The following is a 23,294-nucleotide window of genomic DNA, read 5'->3' as shown; positions in this document are numbered from 1 at the left end:
GGAAGCTCGATATTTGTCCTTCAATTCTAAATGATAGCTTTGCTGGGTAGAGTAATCTTGGTTGTAGATCCTTGCTTTTCATCACTTTGAATATTTCCTGCCAATCCCTTCTGGCCTGCAAAGTTTCTGTTGAGAAATCAGCTGACAGTCTTATGGGGACTCTTGTAGGTAACTAACTGCTTTTCTCTTGCTGCTTTTAAGATTCTTTTTTTTGTGTGTCTTTAACATTTGGCATTTTAATTATGATGTGTGTTGGTATGGGCCTCTTTGGGTTCATCTTATTCGAGACACTATGTACTTTCTGGGTTTGTATGTCTGTTTCCTTCACCATATTAGAGTCATTATTTCTTAAAATAGGTTTTCAGTTCCTTGCTCTCTCTCTTCTCCTTTTGGTATCCCTATCATGTGAATATTGTTATGCTTGATGTTGTCCCAGAGGCCCCTTAAACTCTCCTCATTATTATTATTATTATTTTTTGGATTCTTTTTTCTTTTTGCTGTTCTGATTGAGTGTTTTCTGCCACTATATCTTCCAAATCGCTGACTCGATCCTCTGTTTCATCTAATCTACTGTTGATTCCCTGGAATGTATTCTTCATTTCAGTTATTGTATTCTTCATTTCTGGCTGGTTCTTTTTCATGTTTTCTTTCTCCCTTTTTATGTTTTCTATCTCGTGGTTGAAGTTCTCCCTGAGATGATTGAGCATCCTTATATCTAGTGTTCTGAACTCTGCATCTGGCCGATTGCTTGTCTCTGTTTTGTTTAGTTCTTTTTCTAGAGCTTTGTTCTTCCTTTCATTTGGGACATGTTTCTTTGTATCCCCATTTTGGCTGCCTCCCTGTGTTTATTTGTATGTATTAGGTAGAGCTGCTATGTTTTCCAGTCTTAGAATGGCATTGTGTAGTAGGTGTGCTGTGGGTCCCAGTGGCACAGTCTCCCTGGCCACCTGAGCCGGTTGGTCCAGTATATCCCTTGTGTGGGTTGTGTGTGCCCTCCTATTGTAGTTGAGCCTTGGTTGCTGTTTACATGTCAGTGGGAAGGATTGACCCTCAGGCTGGTAGTGAGGACTGGCCATGACAGCAATGAAGGAGCTGTTATACAGGGGCTGACCCTATGGAGTAGGATTTATTTCAGCAGGGCTCTGGTGCCCGCCAAGTTTGCCCTTTGTGTGTGTTGTCCTTGGAGGTGGTCAGGTAATGCTCTGTCTCAGTCTAAAGCTAGTCACTGGGAATGTCAGTCCCAGGGACTCCTGGAAAAGGCCCTGTCACAGGTCAAGTTCAGCCATAGCCAGTGCCCAGCCTGGGGCCATCTGGCATGACCCACAAAGCAATCCACAGATGGCCACCGCTTGTGCTGAGATTGGAGGTGCCTCGAGAGGCCAAGCCACAAACTGAGGCCAGCTGCCACTAGTGCCAGGCTTGGAGCTGCTTAGCTAGAGGTATGGGACATGCCAAAGCCAGATGTTGCTTGTTTGGGTTTTGTGAACCTTTGAGAGATTGTAAGAAAGTCTACAGCATGAGCCAAGACAGGACATTTGTATGGAAAAGCCACTGGAAGCAGCTTGGATGGGCCGGCAAGTCAGGTGGGAATCACCAAGGTGGGTGAATGGTGTTGGCCAGGTAGATGGAGACTCAGATATGGCAGTCACCTACATCTGCATGCTGGTTGGGGGGAGAGCTCAACAAAATAACAATGGCCTCTGCCTGCACTTCTGTCTGAGGGAAAGCTGCCCCTCCAAGCCTCCCCTGTAGCCAGATAATTCAGTTTCTCCTCCACATGTCCCTGGAGGCTTTTGAGCTGTTGTCCTAATGCTAGAGCTCAGAGACAGTAAGTCCATCAGTGAGTAAGTCCATGCATGGGCTCTTTAAGAGGAACATCTGGGACTTTAGCCACAGTCTGTCTCACTGAGCCACAATCTCCACTGGTTTTCACAGCCAGAAGTTATGGGAACTTCTCTTTCTAGCATTGGAACCCTGTGCTGGGAATTCTGGTGTGGGGTTAAGACCCCTTGCTCCTCAGCGGTACATCTGCAGCTGAGATATCCCTCCCAGTTTTTAACCACCACACATGGGTGTGGGACTAGCCTGATCCACATCTCTGCCCCTCCTACCAATCTCCACGTGGCTTCTTCTGTATATCCTTAGTTATTGGACTTCTGTTCAGCTAGACCTCAGGTGGTTCTCAATGATGGTTGTTTTGTAGTTTAGTTGTAATTTTGATGTGGTCATGGGAAGAGGTGAGCACAGCATTTAACCCAATATATTAAAATATTATTTCAACATGTAATCAATATAAACATTATTGATGAGATATACTTTTGGGGGGCTATTGTTCCAAATCTTCAAAATCTGATGTGTATTTTTCACTTACTGAACATGTCACTTTGGAGTGACCCTATTCTAAGTACTCAATAGATACATGTGGCTAGTGGTTACTGAATTGGACAGTGCAACTATAGAAGATCTTTTTAGGAAGTAAAATTCACTATTTTACATATTTAAAAATGGTAAGACTAGGAAAGGATAGTTATGCATCCATATAATAATTTCTCAGCTTTAGTTCCTTCATTTCCAACTCAACTAATTGGATTAACAGCTGCCACTTAACCTGTTTAAATAATATCCCCACCAGGTAAGGTTACAAATTTTAGAAGGATGGTTTCCTTATAATCTTGTAATTTTGTCTAAGAGTGAGAATGGAGCAGACCCTAAGGTAAAACTAAATATCCTTGGGCAAAATGAATGTCTGCAAGAATACCCACCTCACAGAATAATGTAGAACCAGGTCACTAGGAAAATCACTGAGTGTGGACCCAGTGTGGATTCTGCAATCATTCAGCATCTGAGGGCAGAGATGGACAACTCAATAGCTCCTTATTGTTCTGTATTCAGTTCCCAACCAGGCACTAATATATAAATCAACAAACATTTATTAAGGATCTTTGTTTTGGGTTCTTCATTGAAAAATTACTAAAATATGCTAATTGAAAAGAAAAACCATACAAACCAAACAATACTGAGCTGTTTATAGTAACAAGTAATAATAATCCTTTCAATTCCTACTCTAGTTTCAGACATAATCACTGTTAACAATTAGGTATGCATTCTCGGAGAATACATACCTGATTTATCAATGTGTCTATATCTATGTTTCTATCTATCTAGAACTTTATTTGTACAGAAATGAAATCACTCCATGTATATTGTTGTGCATCCCCTCTTTTTAGTTAATAACAAATCAATATCTTTATATGTGTTTTATATACTTTATTCTTTTTAATGGCTGCATAGTATATGGTCTGAATATACTAAATTTATTTAACTACATCACTGTTGATGAACATACAAGATGTTTCACAAAATTGTTGTTATAAAAACTGCAGCAACACACATCCTTGTACATCTATCATTGCACGCTTGTATATTCCTGCTTGAAAGATTTCTAAGAATCGAGTTAGCTGAGTGAAAGGTATATACATTTTAAATTTTGAAACACTGCCAAACTGCTTATCAGCCTGTGGGAAAGACCTTGTCTCTTGACTTCAACTGGAAATACCAATGTTCCTGTTACAGGAAAATGGCCACTCTTTCTGAGGAACAAACTTTCTGTTCTCCACCATAAAATGGATCTTATATTTCCATTAATTAATATGTGTGGTTTCAATCGGTAATAACATTGTTCTGCTTTACGGCTTCTCAGGTAGGCAGCAAACACAGAAAACACCAGCTACCCTGGGGTTTTATTATGTTTTTGACATTCTTTTGGTGATTCACAAATGCCAGAAAATAAATGCCATGCTCCCTGGGGTCTAAATGAAGACACTGTGGGTTTTGGACTCAGTAACCCATCTTTCAAGAAGACATAGTATAGGTTGATGACTCATTCACCCTTGGTAGCTATCTTCTAGCTCTGTCCTTTAGAGGAAGCCTCGCTGTAGGTTTGCTAGTACTTTTCCTTCCCTCTCCAAGAATTTCCATAGCAGAGGATGCCTAGCGTGTGCCAAGGTTAGCGTCTGCCTCTCTTCTGCGGAGCGCCATGGCCTGCAGTACATAGAGGGTCCTTGGCAGAGAGTAAGTCAGTGCTCATGGTAAATGCTAGCAGTCACAGCCAGCAGCTGAGCAGTGGCAGCAGCTGAGATTCACAATGCACCAGGAAAGTTGTGTTTTAGCCTATTGAGGTTGTAAGTGTATCCTGTGTTTACAATAAAAAATTAAAGCCCCCTCTCCCCCTCTCCTCCTGGAGCTTTCCACAAGACAGATACAGGATTTGGGTGAAGAGAGACCAGATCCACTTGAGGAGAACCCTGGTGAAAGGAGGAGGAGGTACGTTGTCCCTTGGCAGCTCCGTGCACGCTGCGGCAGTGGCAACAGGAGCGCCAAATACCAGTTGCTCAACACTTTATCAGTTTGCACTGCTCTTTCTTCTCTCTTCTGTGTATTTCCATTTTGAGGGTTCAGCTCCATAGAAGAAAGGTGTGCTGGGGGCTTTTGGAATGTCCCATGTGGGAAGCCAAAGGGGGTGCCTACTAGGAAGGAAATAAGATTGACCCTGGGCCTCCTCTTTCTCCCTCTCCCCTCTTGCTGGGGCAAGACATACGATTTGGTGAGGAAGACTGAGAGAGGGGTGTATTTGTAGTGGTGGCGGCGCCTTGGGGGTCCTTGTCCCCTCGGAGCTCTCAGACTGCTGAGGAGAAGGGCGGGAGTCCCGGCGGCGATGGCTCGGTGGGTCCCGGACCTTGGGTGCCCAAGGGTCCCCATTAGGCCACGGGCCCCGCGCGGTTGCCATGGTGACGCAGGGTCGGCGGTTCCGCACAGTGGAAACAAAGCCGCCCGCCAGCCCGCTCGCTTCTCGCCCGAGCTCCTCCTCCGTGGGCACCTCCCTCCCTCCCAGGCGCCGCCGCCGGAGCGGCTCTCGGCCCGGTGCCCGCCGCTACCGCCGCCGCGGTGGGCCAGGTAAGGCTAGCGTGCCCGCGGCCGGGGAGGGGTCGGGAGCGCGCCCGGGGTGGGGGTCCGCCCGCCGCAGGGAGCGGGCGCCGGGCCCGGCTGCATCAGAGTCCCGGAGGGGCGCGTCCCAGCTGGGAGACGGCCTCCCCCGCGTCGGGGAGCCTCCCGCCGGGCCGCCGGGGCGCTGAGGCCGGGGGACCGCGGCAGCGACCGGGCGGCAAACTTCGCGCCAGGGGCCGCGGGCGGGCTGAGCCTCCTCCCGGGCACGACGGCCGGGGCCACGGTCCTGGCGCCACTCGACGGTCCTCGCCCCGCTGGGCTCGGAGCTTCGGCCGTGTGCTCCTTGGATGTGATTTTACAGAGAGGCGGTGGGTGGTACCTACCTACATTCATATTCATTTTCTCTCTCTCTCTCATTCTCTCTCTCTCTCTCTCTCTCTCTCTCTCTCTCTCTCTCTCTCTCTCTCGTTATCGAGGCTTTTAGAAAAAAAATGAAAGTCTTATCTTTGGAGTTTCATGTTTTATAGTTTCTTCTCTTTGAGGATGGGATGGGAGGGTTGTAAGGGGTACACTTAAGACCTTTTTTACAGTCTCTGAAAGCAGAGCTCGTTTTTCTATGCCTGCGACTGAAACATTTTGAGGTGCTTCTGAAGTTCGTTTGGATTTTAAACATAACGACCTTTATCTCTGGAGGGTGTAGTTGCACCTGGAACTAAATGGGAAAGGTAGCCCAGGTTTCCAATCCAGCAGTACCAGAGTTAATAGCAGGACCAGTACTTTGTAGATTAGGTCCTTGGCACCTGTGTCATTGCTATTGTTTCTGGCAGGTATTGTGTTCATGCTTTAAGAACTGGAAAATGCTGTGCGTTTTTATATGTAAGGAAGCAATCTAAAGCACCTCTGAAGGCAAGTGGCTAGGTGGTGTTTGCATGTGTTTATGAGTGTGATAAGGGTTATGATGCCGTTGCCAAGGGCATAGGGGTACCGGCTGGGGAATTGCTCAAGTTATGTACCCTCGCTTTTCTGAGAGCCCCAAGCCTTGCCATCATTTCGTGATATTTAGTTTGTTGCAGATGCAAAGAATGCATTAAAATATAATTGTGAAGACTGTTTTGTGGCTACTTAAATATCATCTTACGTGTAGTAATGTGAAAGACAGAACACTACTCATTTTCAGAAATATGGCTGATCAATTCAGAAGGAAATAATATATTTGTGAATATTATTTGTTTTAATTGGTGAGAGATGTCACACTGATAACTGGAAAATGAGTCAACTGAATTGTATACCCAATTTAGTAAAATAATTTGTAAATTGGAATCAGTCAGTTAGCGAACATTACATGGAATACAAGAAATTACATCTTTGCTAAAAGGTAGTTAATGAAAAGAAACCAATGATCCAAATGGCACGGATCATTTTGAATTGCAGTTAAGTTAATTAGAATTATGGATATTAAAGCTACTTGAGGTGTCAGGCATAAAGTGATTATCTAATATTCCTCTTCTCTCCTTTGGGATTTCAACATCTGTTACCTGCTGATTACTAGGTTTCTAAGCCTGTTCCTATTTGCTAGCAATTTTAAGTAATGTCACTTCATTAGACGACTGTATTGGAAATTAAAAGGATGAAGTTGCAACAACAGTTTGGAGATTATTTCACAATTGGGTTTGTTTTTAACTGAATTTTACTTGTAGAGTGAGTCACAGACGCTCTGCTAAATACTCTTTGGTGATGGTAATGAAATGATACATTGACTAAAATGAGGTAGATCTGTTTTGAGAAGATAACCGGGTGAGAAAATAAGGATTTTCTCATTTAAGCATAAAAGACAATCAGAATATTGAAGCCTAGGCTTATTATTTAGGCACAGAATGCTATTTCATGTTTTGTGTTGTTTCTGAGATACTAAGAGTATATAGCTTTATTCAGATCTTTGTTAGCAGATCCAACATTCAAGTGCAATGACTCCGGACCTACTTTTCTAGCCAGATGGAACTCTCACTGTGAGTTCTAGCCTGAACATTTATGCTGTGGCCCCAAGTTTGTATTCTGAAGAATGGAAATATCTAATGTTAATTCAGCACAATAAAGACTTACGTTTTGCCTTTGCTGCTAGCTCACACAAGACCCAGGAGATTCAATATAGTTTGGCATCTTTAAAACTGTGTCGTTTTCTGCCAAAAAATAAAGTCAGTAAACATCAGAAACAATCTTGTATTGCAAGCACTGCTTTGTTGTAGTGGTTTTATTTACACAAGCTCTGAAGCATGAAATGAAGCTTTGTCAGTGCAGTGAAAAACAATAATTTGGTGTGTTTATATATGTTACTAGTGTTCAGAGATGTATGCATAACTTGGTAATGAAAGGAAAAAATACTGTGATATCCACAATATCTAGCTCCTTAGGAAATACAAATGGAAAGTGTGCTTTATGTCCGTGGTTTAGATTAGCCACCTGGTGGAAGTAGGGAACAGCACAGCACATCCTCAGGTGTATAATACCATTCGTCACTCTCACTGATTCACAGTGCTATGACATGTTTGCATTTCTAGACTTAAAAGAGTCTTAATTTTATGAAGTAAAACCGGTCCCCATTTTTGGTATAAGTTGTAAAATATGGTCTATAATTGTAACCACAGCCATTGTTTTACCTGAAGAATTCTATTAACTTAGCTTTATCAAGCGTGCCCAAAGATATAAAACGAGCCAAGAAATGTTCACGTTTAAGTTAGGATTAACATTATACTTCTGCCATTGAAAGTCTGTTGTTTGTAACCATATGAGCCCGCATGGGGAGCATAAGGCCACTGAAGCCTTTATTGCCTGTTTCTGGGTCAACATTCTCTTGTAATTTCTCTTTGCACTGTGTTAACATGATGACTGGGTGGTAATTTAGCATCTAGAACAATGTGCTGTAGCATTTATAAAAGCGCATTTGGGAAAGATGATAGTTTTTTAATGATTTATTCATTATCAAAACACTTAGGTTTGGATTTGTGGCTGGGGAGGATAACGTAGCCAGCCCTGAGACCTCGCAGAAAAAGGGCAATAAATGTAAGGTATTGTTAACCTGACCTGCTGTGCATGGTGGGTATTGATCACAACTACTGTGCTGAAGAAAAGCAGGGAAGACACTGGAAGTGGTGGCTTGTGACATGGATTATTAATAGTGATTGATGGTGGTTGAAAAACTTTTGTGGTATGTGTTTCATTTTTTTTATGCTCTCAGTTAAAACGAAGATAAACTGTCTTAAGCCATTGCAGAAACCACAGTGCAGGGGAAAATGCATGCGTTTATACTGTCTGGCACATAATTGGAGTGTTGTAAATATAGTTTGAAGTCAATGATTGATTTTCTTACATGTCACTTATTTGTAGCAATTATATACTATAGTTTTGGACATCAGCAAACAAATATTTATCAAGTGTTTCCTTCTATGTACTCCATATTGCTTGATATAAGTCATCTGAGCTCTTATGGATGAGAAATTACTTGTTTTCCAACTATTATGAGTATTTGTTTTATCTTATGTATAACTCATTATGTACAATACCCAAATAGTCTCTTCTGGCCTAGTTTTCAGCTTTCCTTTTCTTAGGGGAAAACTTACCAGTTCAATCCATAATGCTTTTAAAATGATTTTATATTCCCAGGGCTTTTAAAAAATATGGTTTGGTTAATTTGTTATTCAACCAGAAGAATATTGGAACCTTAGTTTATAATGGTGTGCATTTAGAAAAACACATATTGTAATCCTTAATTTCACATTTTCGACATTTATAGAGGTTGTATGATGGGTAGGAAAATTTGGGATCCTGTTAGGTGTTTGATTGCTCATTGCCCGGAGTGTCTTGAACTAGATCCCTACTTCTTTACCTTATAATCAGTGGAAGTGAAAGCCAAAGGATCTTGACGTAGAGGCTTCAGTGCGTTAAAAAATGTTAGTTAAAAAGAAAGATTAATATACACTGAGAGCCTGCAGGGCTTGGTGGTAAAGGGGAGGGGAGGAAAAAAGACTGATGGCACTAATAATCTCTTCAACACCTTAAGGTCCAGAATCCTGAAGCAATTACCCAAGGGCTATTTACATGGTTTCCAGAGGCTGGCCACTCCTACAACAGAGATGCTGGTTCTGGATGCTTACTCCCACCTTTTCTGACTAAAAAGTGATTCCTTGGAATTGTGGTGTAGTGCACTTTGAATATTATAAACCACAAATTAGGGCAAAAAAAGAAAGGTTTTCCACATGGGTGTATTGTATAATCTAATCAGTCAAGTAGGCCAGTTAGATAATCAGGACAGTAAGGGAACTATGAAATAAAACTATGTGTTTACCGAACATACTTGATATATTTAAATGAGAAATTGTGTTTCTGAGTAACAGTACATTATAAATCGTCTTCCCTCTCTTATAACCATAGTCATTCAAGGGAGCCATGACATTTTACACAGTTGTATCACTATGTCATGTGTCAGGCATAGTTGTATTGAAGAACAGATGTTAACCAAACTCTTGAATTGTAAATCTGCGATCAAATGTTTCTATATGGTCTTATCTGGCATTTCCTCTTGTTATATATGGTTTCTTCAGACCCTGTTTAATATGGTTGCAGTTCCATCTTTTCTTCTATCCATCAATCAGACCTTTCCAGTGCTTCCTCTGGGCCAGGCACTGTTCTGAGCACTTCACAAATATTAATTTATTTCATCTTATGAATTAGGTACTATAATACTCCCCAGACTTAAGAATGAGGAAACTGATGTGCTTTCTCTGTCATATTAACCCAAAGGTACACAAAATGTGCCAGAATCCTGACTCCTTTATGTCAAGGAATACAGCAAGCTTTACTTTTCAATTCACTGACATGTTTTAAGTATAGAAATTAAAGGCACTAATTGTTATGGCACTTGGGCTTTTTTTCTTATTTTAATAAAAAGAAACAAAACCTAAAGTCATAAAACAAGAAGCCTTTCTTTATGGCATATTGTGACATGTACCAGTATTTTCTGTACAAAGACACTAGAATAGACTAAGAGAAGATACTTTCTGAAGATAGTTCTTTCACTTATTATTTGTATTGATACATTAAAAATACATGTTTTCTATGGTGTTAGCCTTGCTATATACATGGAAATATATCTTTTAAACGTTTCTCTATTTTTCATTACCTTATGTGGGCTACCATCATTCTAGGTCTCCTATTCTTAGCTAACTCTAACCTGTCCTAAGGACTAAGTGATATTCCTCTGTCACTCTCTCTCGTCCAAGAGAACTCTGTGTATACCTTTTTTTTTTTTTGAAGCAATTTAGCATGTTGTTTGAAAATACATCTGTGTTTTTTTATGCTGGACTTTCAAGCTTCTTAAGAAAAAGTACTATGTCCTACTCATTTCCAAAGACAAAGTAGGTACACGTATGCTTTGCTTAATTGAATACTTTTTTATGAGATATAAAATTATTATGTTTTAAATCTAGTTCCAAAGTCAGTATTGAGGGCCTTAAGAAAGTCAATTTTAGGGGCATAGGAAACTGACTCAATTTTCTTGTAGTAGTGGTACTTCAGTTATCTAAGTTTCAAAATGTATAATTAGGGCACTATAAATTTAATTTGAGCATTTAGGTATTTGAAATACAGCATTAGAAATCAAATATCACAATTCCATTTTCAATTATTTGGATTCCTGATGTTCATGTCATAAAAGGATATATATAAAAAGCATAAAGAACACTATCTAGCTTAATTTTTATACTAGCAATTATGGATGATAAACTTCTGATTATTCTAGTTAAAGACAGCAAAAAATGGATCTTCGGAAATCATTTACATTTGTCTTTATAATACTTTTAGTTTTTTACCTCCCCTCCCCACTTTTCATCCCCCCTGTAAACACATATTTACACTGTCTCCATAGAAGGGTCATTTAACATTTTCATTTCAGGGAGTCTTTCTCATTTATATGAAAAGTAAGATTAAATAAATAAGAGACAGGTGTCCATAAAAACAAGTAATGAAGCATAGTTCTGTAAGTTCTTTAAATCATAAATATTGTAATTTGTTGAGCACTTATTTGGTGCCAGGTACTCTATTAAGTATGCTACACAAACTATCTTTTGATCTTCACAATAACTCTTGTTTCCTTATCTATAAAATGCTAATAAATACCTTATCCAAGATCACACAGAGTCGGTAAATTTAAAAACATGATTTGTGTGGATAAATCACAATCTGAAGTTGACTGTGATTGCTTTGTTAATTACCAGCAGACAACTACTTCCTGCTTCAGTGAAGATGCTGTCTGGTTTGTATGCTTTGGAAAAAGTGGCAGTTGCAGACTGCCTGGTGGGGCAGATTCAGAATGGTAGGTGTGGTCAGTTTAAAGAGGGGAGATGGTTCTTAGGAGGTAACCAAGAAAAGTAAGTTTTTGTTTATGCTTATTGCTGCAGACTCCAGGTGGGTTTTGGGGGTAGAAGGAGGGGGAGAACGCTTCCTGTCAAATCTATTTTTAGAATTAAATACAAAATTAAATGAAATTGTCTTCTCTTTCCTGAATTTCATTTAATTTTATACTGTGACCTGGATTGGGAATTAACACAGAAAAGGGCCATAGAGGTGAATAGGATGAAAAGAAATGAAATGAGAAGTAATGCAATAAATGTTGTGTACCTTAGGCTGGACTTCTCTGAGGCTCTATGTTACTGCAGGGGATCCTTCCCTTCGGGTGCTAGAGGTCTGGAGTATAGGGTCAGGATGAAGTTAGAAGGCTTGAAAACTCTTCTCATTTGGGTCATTCTCCTGTACATCTTAGTTTTCCCTGGAATTCCTAGTACAAACCTTTTTTGATAACTACTGAGAAAAAAGAGGAACAAGGGACTTTTAGTTATAGTCTCAACAGCATGCAAAAGCTCTCTTTTATGAACAACTAGTTACTCTTTTTGTCAATGTGAGCTTTTTTTCACATTCAAGGACAGGATGAAAGTAAAGGTCCACCCATATTGTTGCAAATACTAAGATTTCCTTCTTTATGTCTGCGTAATACTCCATTGTATAAATGTACCACAGTTTCTTAATCCAGTCGTCTACCGATGGGCATTTTGGTTGTTTCCATGCCTTGGCTATTGTGTATAGTGCTGCAGTAAACATAGGGGTGCATACATTTTTTCGAATTAGAGTTTTGGATTTCTCTGGATAGATACCTAGGAGTGGAATTGCTGGGTCATAAGGTAGTTCCATTTTCAGATTTTTGAGATACCTCCATACTGTTTTCCATAGTGGCTGCACCAATCTGCAATCCCATCAACAGTGCATGAGGGTTCCCTTGTCTCTGGTAAGTGAAATAAGTCAGACAGAGAAAGACGCATACCATATGATCTCACTTATATGTGGAATCTAAAGAAAAGAATAAATGAATGAACTAATCAGAAACAGTCTCAGAGACATAGAGGAAAAACTGAGGGTTGCTAGATGGGGGCGGGATAAAGGGGAAGGTGAGGGGATTAGAAAGCACAGTCGGTAACCAGAAAATCGCCATGGGGAACGAATGTCAATTTGTGGAATGTAATCAGTAATGTTGTAAAGATTTTGTAGGGTATCTGATGGACACTTGTCTCATTAGGGAGACAACCTCAGGGAAGATGTAGATACCTGATTACTGCACTGTACACCTGAAGCTGAAGCTGACCAATAATGAATATCAACTACAATTTTATATGTATATATGTGTGTGTGTGTATATATATATATATATATATATATATATATATATAAAGTATGTATATATATGTATATATATACATATATAGTTAAAAGAAGTAGAGTACAGCATTAGGAATAGAGACAGTGGAAATGTAATGGCTATATGTGATGTCAGAGGGGTAGTAGATGGGGAGAGGGGGGTTATCACTGTGTGGGATATAAATGATAAATGTCTAACTATTATACATTGTTTTGTACACCTGAAACTAATTAAAAAAAGAAAGAAAAGAAAGAAAGTCAGTAAAGCTTTGTGGTTTATAGCATGAATTTTGAAGCCAGACAACCTGGAGTTGAATCCTGGCTCGGCTACCTTCTAACTGTATGACCTTGGGGCAGCTACTTAATCGTGCTGTAAAATGCTGTAAAAATTTTATTACCTGTAAAATGGGGAGAAAAACATTACTTACTTTTCTGGGTTGTGAAGATTAAACAAATTAATATTTGTAAGCTACTTAATTATTAGCTATCACAAGTAAGCTTTTTGTACAGAAAGACAACTAATATTTTATTTTTTCACAGGTACAAATAGAAATCTAGATTTCTTTAGGCCTTCATGTTCAATATATTTGTCTTATTCTGTTTATAAATCTGGTAAATGTGAGCAATCACATTTACGTTTTCTTTGATGAAACGTTAGTTCAGATGGAACAGATTCAGTTCCTTTAACTATCAGCCCCATTTATAAACTTAGCTAGATTTAAACCCTTAAATATTTTCAATTGCATATATAAATTTAATGAATTTGGTTTTCTGTTTACACAAATCAGGTGCTTATTGGGCAAATTTATGACCCATATGAATAAAACCTTTCCAAATACTTACCCTAAGTTTCTTTGACTGTTCCATCACTTACAAATTAATATTTTATAGACATAGCCAAATCCTCTTAAACATTTCAATCTAAATAAATCATGTGTCTAAATTTATCACACATTTTAGTTTAGAATTATAAGGCTAATCTGTGTGTTTATATCAGATTGTTTTAAACATTAAAAACAAAACAATTGTTCACAAACTGTTCCAATTAATGTAAAACATATTTTTAAGCTTTTCTGAAAAGTATTAATATGAGTCTGATTTTCGTCATCATGTCTGAATTTAATTCTAGACCTTCTCTAGATTGGAAAGTTACTTACCTACTAGGAGGAAGTTCATTATCTCAGATAAGCTGGAGGTACCATTTCAGATGAGCTTTAGTTATCATACCATTCCATTCTGATTTCAAGTTACGGCTTGACCATTTTTCATGAAAACATCCTTATTGATTACAGATTAAAGGCTTAGATACTTGCACCCGGGCTGCATAGATCCTGGATAATTCTTCTTGTGACATCAGTGGATAGGCTTGGCCTTCATTTATAGTCACCATGACAACAGGTGACTCCAAACCATGCTTTTCAGATAGAATTGGTATTTTAATTCTTAGACCAGGGCTGTCCAATAAAATATGTAATGTTAAGTTTCAGGTAGCCATAGTATAAAAAAGCAAAAAGTAATTAATTTTAATTTTAATTTAACTTTATTAAACCCAACATATCCAAAATATCATCATGATTTCAACAGGTAATCAATATAAACATTGTTAATGAGATATTTGACATTCTTTTTATTGTTTTGCATGAAGTCTTTGAAATGTAGTCTGTATTTTACACTTACAGAGTAATCTCAATTTGGATGCTAAATTTCCAGCAGTTACAATGAATGATAGTCCTTGCAAAATGGTAAAGTTGTATCAGATAGAAAAATATTTTACATTGCTTCAGTTTCTAAATTAAAATGAATAAAAATTAAATTAAATTAAAATTTTAGTTTCTTAGTTGCACTCGCTGCGTTTCAAGCGCTCAGTAGCCAAAGGTGGCTAGTGGCTCCCAGAGTGGATAGTGCAACCCTGATTCAGACCTGTTCTTCAGCTAATTCTTTGATCTGCTTTGGGTTGTGTCCCACTACTGTTTCAGATGGCTTCCTTCACTCAGCTGGATTCCTCATTTCTCTAGCTCACAGTCATTTTAATGATGTCTGATTGGCTCGACAGGCATTTTAATGTCATTTCATTAAGTTCAACTGTTCCAACTTTTGTCTATCTTCTGAGTGGCTTCTAACACAATTAAAAACATTCGCTTACGACAGCAGTAGTAGTTTTGAAGGAGGTACCGTGGGGTGAGCTTATGACATCTCTGTTTCATCCAAGGTAGTTTGCCGTTTAGATGGAAATGCTAAGACTTTAATGTAATCCAGGTGTGAGCTCAAATGCTGCCTGGCAACCCTCCTCCTTTTTCCTGGTCTGCTCATTATCCTGCTTTTCTAGACAATCATTTATTCTCTTCTTTTCTCCCTTCAAACCTGTACCCCCTCCTCCTTCCTGACCCCTCTAGAAGCAGATGACCTTGCTTCTAGAGAACTTCCACAGACTTTCCACCATTGCATCTGTGGCCTCACCTCCTTCTGAACCCATACACACTGCCACCTCCAACGGGACCCTAAGTGACTGGGCGCCTCTCAGCAGCCACCTCCTCTGTTGTGCATTGTGTATCATCCCTTCTTGCCCACTCACGGATAATGGTCTTTCTCTATCATCAGTTTCCCCCACTATTGGATCGTTTTAATCAGTTCACATACTGTAATATTATAAACTGAAGTCATTTAAGCTCGTCTAAAAACAAAAAAAACCCCACAAAACAAACACAATACAATACTTACTGAACCCCTACATTTTTCTTCAGCTTCTACAGCATTTCTCTGTTCTTCGTCTTAGCAAAACTTTCTGAAAGTTGTTTACACTGTTCTTCCCTATTTCTGTCCTCTCATTCTTTTTTTTTTTTTTTTTAAGTTTCAGGTATACAAAGCAATGTAATAGACATTTAAACCCCTCATAAAGTGATAACCCACCCCCCCAAGCTACTACCCATCTGACACCATATATAGCTATTACAATACCATCGACTATCTTCCCTATGTTGTACTCACATCCTGTGACCATATATATATATATATATATATATATATATATATATATATATATATATAGTTATAGTTGACATTCAATATTATTCTACTTCAGCTTTTCAGGTGTGTAGCTCATTGGTCAGGCATCTACACAGTCTATGACGTGATCCCCCTGATAAGTCCAGTGCCCATCTGTGACCTTACATGATCTTTACAACATTATTGATCATAGTCCCCATTCTGTATTAACTATCAATTTGTAGTTCTTAATGCCTTCACCTTTTTTACCCTGACCCCAACCCCATTCCCTTCTATCACCCTGACAGATCTAGTACCTATCTGGTACCATACCTCGTTATTACAATATTGTTGACTATATTCCTTATGCTATAACCTACATCCCCATGACTACTGTGTAACAACCAATTTGTACTTCTTAATCCCTTCCCTTTTCACCCATCCTTAAACCCCCTCCCATCTTAAAGAAGTCTCTCTGAATCCTTGTAATACTGGTTTGGTGGTGATGAACTCCTTCAGCTTTTTCTTATCTGGGAAGCTCCTTATCTGTCTGTCCTTCAATTCTAAATGACAGCCTTGCTGGATAGAGCAATCTTGTTTGTATGTCATTGCTTTTCATCACTTGGAATATTTCCTGCCATTCCCTTCTTGCCTGCAAAGTTTCTGTTGAGAAATCAGCTGACAGTCTTATGGGGGCTCCCTTATAGGTAACTAACTGCTTTTCTCTTGCTGCTTTTAAGATTCTCTCTTTGTATTTAACCTTTGGCATTTTAATTATGATGTGTCTTGCTGTGAACCTCTTTGGGTTTATGTTGTTTGGGACTCTCTGTGCTTCCTGGGCTTGTATGCCCATTTCCTTCACCAGGTTAAGGAAATTTTCTGTCATTATTTCTTCAAATAGGTTTTCGATTCCTTGCTCTCTCTCTTTTCCTGGTACCCCTATAATGCAAATATTGGTATGCTTGATATTGTCCTGGAGGCCCCTTAAACTCTCCTCAATTTTTTGGATTCTTTTTTCTTTTTTCTGTTCTGGTTAGGTGTTTTCTGCTACCTTATCTTCTACATCACTGGTTGGATCCTCAAATGCTTCATCTAATCTGTTGATTCCCTGTAATATATTCTTTGTCTCCATTATTGTATCCTTTATTTCTGACTGGTTCTTTTTCATGGTCTCCATCTCCATTTTTAAGAGATCATTGAGCATTCTTATAACCAGTGTTTGGAACTCTGCATCTGATACATTGTTTATCTCTGTTTCACTTAGTTCTTTTTCTGGATCTTTGTTCTATTCTTTTCATTTGGGACATGTTTCTTTGTCTTCCCATTTTGGCTCCCTCCCTGTGTTTGTTTCTGTGTATTAGGTAGGGCTGTCTTCTGGTCTTAGTAGAGTGGCCTTATATAGTAGGTGTGCTGTGGGGTTCAGTGGCACAGTCTTTCTGGTCACTGAGCCATGTACTCCAGGTGTGTCCCTGGTGTGGGTTGTGTGTGCCCTCCTCTTGTAGTTGAGCCTTGGTTGATAATTGCACATCAGTGTGAGGGACTGACCCTTGGGCTCACTGGTTGTGAGGACTGGCCTTGACCACAGTGGAAGTGTTGTTGTGCATGGGCTGATCCTACAGAGCAGGATCTGCCTCAGCAGGACTCTGGTGCCTGCCCAATCCACCCCTTGGGTGTGTCCTACTTGGAGATGGCTAGGTGATGCTCCAGCTCATTTTGAAGCTAGCCACTGGGGGCACTAGACCCAGGACCACCTTGGAGGGGATCCACTGTAGGTCTACTTCAGCCACAGCCTGTGCCCCACCTGGGGCCACCTAGAGGGAGCCAGAAAGAAATCCGCTGATGTCTCCCGTCCATGCTATGCTTGGAAGTGCCTTTGAGAGACCAAGCCATGAACCAAGGCCGGCTGCCACTAGTGCTGGCTTACGGTTGCTCAGCCAGAGGTACAGGACATGCTCAAGCCAGATGCTGTTTGTCTGGGTTCTGCGAACTTTCGAGAGACCCTAGGAAAGTGCAGCTTGAGCCAAGGCAGGCGGTCTGCATGAGAAAGACATTGATAGTGCCTGGGTGTGCCCAAAAATTGGGCTGGGCCAGGTCTCAAATTGCCAGGGCATGGCGAATGAACAGCGGAGATTCAGAAATGGCGGCTGCCTGTGTTCTTGCGTCAGGGAGGGTGAGGGCTCAACAAAGAAACAATGGCCTTTGCCAGCTCCCCAGTACAGGAGAAAGCCACCTCTCCAGCCCCCATCCCAAGCTGGACAAGTCAATTCCCACCATTTGTCCCTGCTGCCTTTCCAGCTGCTGCCCCAGCGCTGGAGCTCAGAGTGAGTGATTCCACTGGTAGGTAAGTCCATGCACAGTCCCTTTAAGAGGAGCACCTGTGAGTGCAGCCACACTGCCTCCCTCAGTCACAATCTCCGCTGTTTTTCACAACCAAAAATTATGGGAACTTCTCTCCCCAGCACTGGAACCCTGGGCTTGGGTGGGGCTGGTATCTCTCGCTCCTTTAGGGGATGAGGGGACCCCCACAGCTGAAATAGCCCTCCTGATCTTTAATGGTCACACACAGGTGTGGGACCAGTCCGTTCCACGTCTCTGCCCTTCCTACCAGTCCAGAGGTGGCTTCTTCTGCATGTCCTCAGTTGAAAGTCTTCAGTTCAGCTTGATTTTAGGTGATTCTCAATGATGGTTGTTTTGTAGATTAGTTGTAATTTTGATGTGGTTGTAAGAGAAGGTAAGCACAGCATTTACCTACTGCACCATCTTGATTGTCCTCTCTGTCCTCTTATTCTTGAATCTATCTCAGTTAGGGGTTCATACCCATTACTCTGCTGAAAGTGCTTCAGAATGACCTTGCCAAATCCAAGATCAGTTCCCAATCTTCCTCTTACCCAGCCTATCAGTGAGATTTGACAGTCCATCCATCCCTTCTTCTTGAAAGACTTTCTTCACTTGGTATATATGTTAGCTGTTGCTTTAGTAATGCTGCATTACAAACCACCCTAAAACTCATTAGCTCACATCCAATTTTTTGTTCATGGGTCTCCTAGGTTGGTTGCTTTTGAGCTGATCTAGGATCGGCTGAGTTGGGTGGCCCTGGTCCTGGCTGTGGAGTGGATTTAGATCTACTCCTCATGTATTTATTCTGGGATTTATGCGAAGGGACTATCCAGGGTATGCTCTTGTTGTGGCATATTATTGGGGTCCAAGAGCAAAATCAAGCTACAGAAGCTCACTGAAGGCCTTTTCTTTCCTCTTGCCCACTAACACTCCCATTGGCCAAAGAAATTCACATAGTGGGCAGCGCAGCGTATGGCAACCACCATTGGAAAGGGAAGGGAGTGAGTATTTGCCGAATAATAATCCAGCACATCACATGTGGCCTCCAGGACACCTTTCTTTCTTGATGCTCTGTCCATCACTGGCTTTACCGCTCAGTGTCCTTGGATGGCTTCTGCAGATATCTCTAAACCTTGCAGTGCCTTCAAGTCCAGACTGTGGATTCTTTCCTTTTTTTTGTCTTCCCTCATTTCCTAGGTAGTTGATCTCATCTCATGACTAAATAGGCATCTTAAACTCAACATGTCCAAAAACGAACTCCTGATTCCCTGTACCAATCCCCTCCTGACCTGCTGTTTCCGTTTTCCCAGTTTAATAAATAGCATCTTCAGGTACCTTAGCTATAACTTGGGACTTGACTTCTTCATAAGTTGATTTTTCCTTTTTTGCCTTAATATTTTAAATTCAGTCCTTTAGTAGATTTGTTGACTCTGCCTTTAAACTTGTTCATTTCTCCCACTGTAGTACAATCTACTGCCATTTCCCTTTTGTTTTACTTCAGGTATCTTCTAATGGGTCTCCCAACCTCTGCCCTTATAAGGCAGAATACAGTCTATTTCCTATGTAGCAGTGAGAACAATCCTTTTGAACTTGAAATCAGATCCTATCACTTCCCTGCTCAAAAGACTCTGATGCCAAAAGAAAACAAAATAGCCCCCTGCACTGGTTCCCTCCTGACTCAGAATCAATGGCAGAGCCACTTCAGGGGCCTACGAGGCCTCCACGCTCTGGCCCCTGCTAGCCCCCACTGCATCTCCCCCTTGCTCATTGCACTCCAGCCTTGCTGTTTTCTAAACACACCAAGTCTGCTCTGGCCGCCGGACCTTAGTGCTGCTGTTCCCTTTGCTGGGACTGCTCTTTCTCCAAATATTTGTAAGCTCACCCCCTCTTTTCTTTCAGGTTTGTACTCTAATGTTATCAGAATGGCCTTTCCTGAGCACTCTGTAAAAAATTATAATCTTTTTGTCTCCTGTACTTTCTATCCCTCTTACCTGTTCTTTCTATAGCACTATTACCACCTGGCACATCACATACACAAACAAAAAGTGTATATCTGTTTGTCTTCCTCTTCTATTGTATAAAATCCATAAAGACAGTGGCTCTATTTATTTATTCTCAGCTTTTAGAACAACACCAGGAATATAGTAAGTGCTCAATAAATATTTCTTTAATGAATAAAATAATTTTATATGATACCTGTTTCTAGCACAGGGGTTCAGTCTTAGAAAACTCTAGAACATTATAGAAGAGCTGTAGATTTCTGTAGTCAATCCTCTATCTGGTTGGTGTTGTCAAATGGTTGTCTCTGTAGCTCATTAAATGATTCCAGAAAATAGCACAGAAAATGCCATCCTCTGTTCTGATAAACAGATCAGAATTATTTATTTGGTAAAACTTGAGACATCTATAATTACTGAGACATGAGCATTTTATGGCAGAGACTTTTTCAGTTGGGTGAGGGCTTTTAATAATATTTTAACTGTTTTGTTGAAGTCTTAAAAAAAGGTACTGCATAGTTTCCTCCGCTTCTCAAGTCTTTATAAAAATAGATATAGACCATTTGAAATAATTTTGAACCCCTACTAATGCTAATATGAGTTAGAATTTCTTATGTGCAATTTTAGAGCTAAGAAATAAAAGGAAAACACTGAAACTTCTGCTTGAATTAGCAGTTTGAAGATATTCAAATGGTAATGATAATAACAAGCACTTAAAAAAACATGGTGTCTCAAGAGCTAGAAGGTCCAAAATCAAGAAAGTCCAATAGTTTGCTGCTTTATCTATTTTTAATCTGAAGTAAATGTTTTTTCAGGGGGAAGGGTTGGAAATTTGTGCTTTAGCAAAGCTTTTAATGATCTCTTAATCACTGAAATATGAACAGGACTATAGAAAAAACAAAATACATTCCTCCTCCCAGCCTAGGAATTAAAATAAAGAAATTGCTATTGTATCTGATGTGTATGTGTCATACGAACTTTTTCTTTTTGAGTTTGTGTCCATGTCCCCTGCGAAAGTGAACAAACTCACTGAAGATTATTAAATCAGCTCTTAGGTACTGAAAGATGGAAATGAAATAAAGAGTTTTTCATGGGTGTGTAGCCTGCCTTGCTGGTTCACTGTGCCCACATTGCATGGATGTGAGGGGTGTGGGCTTCCTAGTAGTTAGATCTGGGTCCAAATCCTGCCTTTGCCACATAGAAGCCCTGTAGACACCTTACTCCTGGGACACCATTCACTCGGACACTGACACGACAATAGTATGTTTTTATTATCAGCTCATTTATTGTTTCTTATTGGTTATACAGTATTATTAGCTTGGGGAGATTATAATAGAAGTGGATAGTAGTTTACATTGTTACATGGAAAAATGGTATAACCAACCACCTTGGATATAAACTTTTCTAGCAGTGGGGATTGATTTGTGTTGATTTAAAGATGTTTTTGTCATTTAGCTCCCTTGTAAGTGATGGCAGGTTCACTGAAGTGTACATGCACCAGAATTGGAGTGCATGTTCTTGCAACTGGTATCGTCTGTAGGTGGGAAGTAATTAGATTTAGTTCAACATCTGGAGAGAGGGCTGAGATTCAATAATTTGGAGAATGTTGGAAACAAATCTGTTAGGATAAAGTAGCAAGTTCTTCCTAATGACAAATGATGATGGTATGAAGTTTTAAAGAGCAGGGTAAGTAACTCTTTCTCTTAAAACTCTTATATGTACAGTTTTGAAGGTGTGAATCCTGTACTTTGCTTAGGACTTTGTTGGTTTTATAAGAGACTATATTCATTTACAGAGTACATTTGCACAGATAAAACGAATGGCACATGTACAAGGAAGAAACCAGGAGTCAGTGGACACTGAACTGTAAAATGGGTATAATGCCATCCCCTGGTAGGGTCGTTGTGAGGATGAATGACAGACGGATGGACAGACAGATGGATGGATGGATGTAAAATGTACAACACGTGATGGATAAAATACACTTAATAATTGGTAGCCCTTTGCTATTTGGTGTCTTTTCCCTCTATCACATGACCTCTCATTTCTGCCTTTTTCCCCTAGGAGGTGAAGACTTATCCTTAAAGATCATTTTTAATCATTACTTAAAAAAGTAATTGTGGCATTTTATCTTTTTTTTTTTTTTCAAGGTCTCTGTTTATTTTCCATTCACAAAGTTCTTTACACTGCTCTTCAAATGTGAGTCCTATATAATTTAAAAACTACATGGTAGTCTATTTAAAAAAATTAATAGTATAACATTAAAATGTCAGACATACTCAGTATAGTGTCAGTAATATCTCAATGAGTAGAATCAGGTTTTCTTATTAGACCAAATCTACAAATAAGTTTTCATCAACTGATATTCAGTTGATGTGTTTTATAAAACAATTTTCATGTGGCAGGGTTTTCTCTTTTTCTTTTTTTTAGATGGAGCAATCTATTGAAATCAGGTCAGAAAAATAAGAATAGATATGATTAAATTGTGGGATTTAGGTTAAATACGTTATAGTAGATCCTTTTCTTCCCCCTCTCCCCCTTTTCTCCCGCCTCCCCCCCACTCTGGTTCAAGCTGTTGTTTCTCAGTCTACTTGTGTAGGACATAGCTCCCAGGCCCGCGCTGGTATTATGAGCCTTGCGCTCCCCCGGCTGAGGCAGTGGGTCATTGTCGGTCAGTCGGCCACTCACGGCAGCCCAGCTCCAGCGAGAGCTGTTGTTCACAATCTTAGCTATAGAGGGTGCAGCTCACTGGCCCATGTGGGAATCAGACCCGACCTCAGGCGGTGCTCCAACCACCTGAGCCACCAGGCCCGCCCAGTAGATCCTGTTCTAAAAGTATTACTAATTGAATACATTTTGTCTTGTCATCTATGTCTAATTTGGTTTTATTATTATGAAATAATTCTGTAGTGATTTTTTAAGCAGAGTGCTTGTTTTGTTCAAACCTGACAAGGGTATTAGTTTCATTGTATAATACTTACCTTTGTATTCTTCAAATAGGTAACAGATCTCTCCTAACATCTTTCTTAGCTATACTTTTTTGGTACTCTGAACTCATCTCGTGGTTCTTCTTTTAATCCCCCATTTGTGCAAGTCTTCCTCCTGCTCCTGGGGCTTTGAACTGGCTATTCCTTCTGCGTGAATGTTCTTACCTTCTCTCTTCACTCAGTAACTCCTGATTATTTTTCAGGTTTCAGCTTAGTTGTTACTTCCTTATGGAAATCTTCCCTTACATTCTGACCAGGTCAAACTCCATTGCTCATTCCACAGATAATTACTGAGTGGCTACAGTGGGCT

The 23,294-nt window shown here is 40.0% G+C and overlaps 1 protein-coding gene across 3 annotated transcripts in view; it reads left to right on the top strand.

Annotated features, from left to right (window-relative positions):
• The first annotated feature begins 4,464 nt into the window (after positions 1–4,464).
• RNF182 (ring finger protein 182) overlaps positions 4,465–23,294 on the top strand; it is a 64,149-nt gene continuing 45,319 nt past the window's right edge. For 2 of the 3 annotated variants that reach the window (XM_074335204.1, XM_074335203.1), the window contains exon 1: positions 4,465–4,953. The gene's annotated coding sequence lies outside the window, so the exon portion shown is untranslated. Of the gene's footprint in view, positions 4,954–5,002; positions 5,313–23,294 lie in introns of those variants that run through there. The other variant, XM_019742957.2, reaches the window with a different exon arrangement.

Source organism: Rhinolophus sinicus, linkage group LG06, assembly GCF_036562045.2.
Source record: "Rhinolophus sinicus isolate RSC01 linkage group LG06, ASM3656204v1, whole genome shotgun sequence".
Taxonomy (NCBI): Eukaryota; Metazoa; Chordata; class Mammalia; order Chiroptera; family Rhinolophidae; genus Rhinolophus; species Rhinolophus sinicus.
The sequence above is the reverse complement of the archived record's forward strand: the minus strand, read 5'-3'. Positions and strand labels throughout refer to the sequence as shown.